This window comes from Balaenoptera acutorostrata, chromosome 9 (genome assembly GCF_949987535.1).
Source record: "Balaenoptera acutorostrata chromosome 9, mBalAcu1.1, whole genome shotgun sequence".
Taxonomy (NCBI): domain Eukaryota; kingdom Metazoa; phylum Chordata; class Mammalia; order Artiodactyla; family Balaenopteridae; genus Balaenoptera; species Balaenoptera acutorostrata.
Window position 1 is genome coordinate 87,407,566 of NC_080072.1, and position 3,245 is coordinate 87,410,810.

General features: G+C 50.3%; 1 pseudogene; it reads right to left on the bottom strand.

The window, feature by feature from the left end:
• Nucleotides 1–2,339: 2,339 nt before the first annotated feature.
• On the bottom strand, nucleotides 2,340–2,976 carry LOC130708904 (serine/arginine-rich splicing factor 3-like; annotated as a pseudogene).
• Nucleotides 2,977–3,245: the final 269 nt, after the last annotated feature.

Here is a 3,245-nt window from a genome sequence, read left to right on the forward strand (position 1 = left end):
ACGTAGTAGCAAGACGGGAATAAAGACACAGACCTACTAGAGAATGGACTTGAGGATATTGGGAAGGGGAGGGGTGAGATGTGACAGGATGAGAGAGTGTCATGGACATATATACACTACCAAATGTAAAATAGATAGCTAGTGGGAAGCAGCCGAATAGCACAGGGAGGTCAGCTCAGGGCTTTCTGACCACCTAGAGGGGTGGGATAGGGAGGGTGGGCGGGAGGTAGATGCAAGAGGGAAGAGATATGGGAACATATGTATATATATAACTGATTCACTTTGTTATAAAGCAGAAACTAACACACCATTGTAAAGCAATTATACTTCAATAAAGATGTTTAAAAAAAAAAAGAAGAAGAAGAAGCTGAGGACTTCCCTGTTAGCGCAGTGGTTAAGAATCCGCCTGCCAATGCTGGAGAGATGGGTTTGAGCCGTGGTCCGGGAAGATCCCACATGCCGCGGAGCAGCTAAGCCCGTGCACCACAACTATTGATCCAGTGCTCTAGAGCCCGTGAGCCACAATTACTGAGCCTGTTTGCCACAACTGCTGAAGCCCGTGCGCCTAGAGCCCATGCTCCGCAACAAGAGAAGCCACTACAATGAGAAACCTGCTCACCGCAACGAAGCGTGTCCCCCGCTCGCCGCAACTAGAGAGAGCCCGTGTGCAGCAACAAAGACCCGATGCAGCCAAAAATAAATTAATTTTTTAATTTTTAAAAAATAAAAAAAAAGAGGCTGAGTCTCCTGTGCATCGACTTCAACAAGAACCTGAACGGGGACGTGACCTTCCTGACATTCACGGGCGAGGAGCTGGGTGCGTGCAGGCCCCGCGGGGTGGTCGAGAGGCGTCCGTGTGCCCTGCCCCCTGGAGGGCCTTCTTCTCCTGAGGTGCTCAGAGTGTTTGGGTCCCAAGGTTCTGGATCCTTCCTAGGGGAAGGTGGCGGTCTGTCTACCGAGATTCTGCCCCGAAGGAGGTTGTCCCTCGAGACCCCGCCCCGCCCCTACTCTCTGTATTGTTTCTTTAATCTCACAGAGTCCTCCCGCACCTGACCCGGCGTGGGGTCTTGAAGGGCTGGGGCCTGGGCGGCTTTTTCAGCTTCTGCCCTCTTCCCCAAATGCTTTATTTTGAAAACTTCACACCTGTAGGGAAGTGGCAAGAATAGTACCAGGGAGACCCCGTGTGCTCCCCGGGCCCGGCCTCCCTACGTGGATGCCATGTGTGCTTTTCCTGCGCTGGGGCCTCTGGACGCATCGCCAGGAGCAAGGGCGCCTCCTGAGTCCCTGGGTGCAGGCCCCCCTTGGGAAGCAGAGCGTGGAGCTGTCCCCCAGCCGTCCCAATGGCGGTCTTCTTTTAAAAATTAATTAATTAATTAATTTTTGGCTGTGTTGGGTCTTCGTTGCTGCACGCGGGCTTTCTCTAGTTGCGGCGAGCGGGGGCTCCTCTTCGTTGTGGGCACATGCCTCTCATTACGGTGCCTTCTTTCGTTTCGGAGCACGGGCTCTAGACGTGCCGGGTTCTGTAGTTGTGGCACGGGGGCTCAGTAGTTGTGGCTCCCAGGATCTAGAGCGCAGGCTCACTAGTTGTGCCCCACGGGCTTAGTTGATCTGCGGCATGTGGGATCTTCCCGGACCAGGGCTCGAACCCGCGTCCCCTGCATTGGCAGGCGGATTCTTTTTATTTTTCTTTTGGAACCAAAACTTTAATCCCAAGGATTCTCACAAAACATATTACAAATGACAGCATGAAAAAAAAAACTGCACAGTAACTCAAAGTTCAGCTCTACAATATACTCTTAATCTGGCAGGACACTGGTATCTTGAATACTCTCAAATTCCCAAGTAATATTACAAAGAGCTTTGTATTCATGTACAGCAATCACACAGGGGACTTATGACCTAAATCAAAGGTAAACTAACTTTCTTGAAACTTCTTCGATTCTAAAGTCACTGGACAACCTCTTGTCCGGTGTGAAGACTAGTGGAATTTTTAAACCTCTAATCTAGGGTAAGGGTGCAGCTTTAATTTTTAGCTGCTGCCTTGTGTTCACAGCACCTTTTAAAGACTGCTTGCTTAACTACAGCTGCATACCATATCCCAGCTACAGAAAGCCTTTTCAATGTTTGCCGGTGTTGTTTCCATAATATAAACATCACACTTTAGCTGGGCAGGATTCAGAGTTTTATTATCAGTCTAGACAAGACCAAAAATTCAAAGCAAATTCAATTTTGCTTAAGGGAACATTGTAAGGTAACAATTCTTCATATTACATGCCTCATAGGACCCATTTCAAACCATAGAGAATGACACCTTTCTGTGTCACTGTCCCAAGAGACAAACAAATGTGAACAGCTAAAACATTTAAAAAGTGCACCAAGCTTCGGAAGTCTCAAACAAAACTTGAATTTTCTGTACATACTCCTGTCAAATGAAGTTATTGCCTGTACACCACTCCTCTTGCAAAGTGGTCTTCTATTTCCTTTCATTTGACCTAGATCGGCTAGGAGACCTAGAGAAAGATCGGGACGGCTTGTGATTTCTCTCCTGGGACAGGGATCTCTCTCTTCTCCTATATCTAGAAAGGGACCTGCTCTGGCTGAGGGAGAAGCTTCTCCGTCTCGGAGACGTGTGGCGAGGTGAAGGACTCCTCCTCTGGTAATCATCTCGAGGGCGACGACCCCAAGAAGGAGGCGGTCACGATTTCGACTTCTCTTTTCCCCATTCGACAGGTGCGCTCTTACTCGGCAGCCACATATTGTTCTCCCATCTAGTTCTCGGACAGCATCAGCTGCATCTCGGGGATCTTCACGTTCAACAGGAGCGAAGCCGGGAGGGTTTTTAGCAACCCACACACTTCAGAGTGGTCCATAATAGCCTAAAGCTCGTTCCAATTCAGTCTTGTTACCACTGTTTCCAAGATTCCCTACATAAACTTGACAGTCCAACGGACAGGAATCACAATGCAAGACCCTCATGGCTCCTGCGTTTCACGGGCCACAGGGTGATCCCGGGCCTCTAGAATCTGGCAGCTGAATCTGCTCGCACAAGCTGTCCTGTGGGGATGCTCTTCCCCCTATGTGTCCAGCCCGGGGCCCTACTGGCTTGGCCCGGCCTCCCGGGTGAGAGGGTGAACCCCAGCTCCCTGGAGCAGACACTCAGAGCCCTGTTGACCGGACTCACGGGACTGGGGCAGCGGCTGGACATGTGTGGCCAGCCTGGTGGTGTTTGGCCCCGTCTGCAGTTC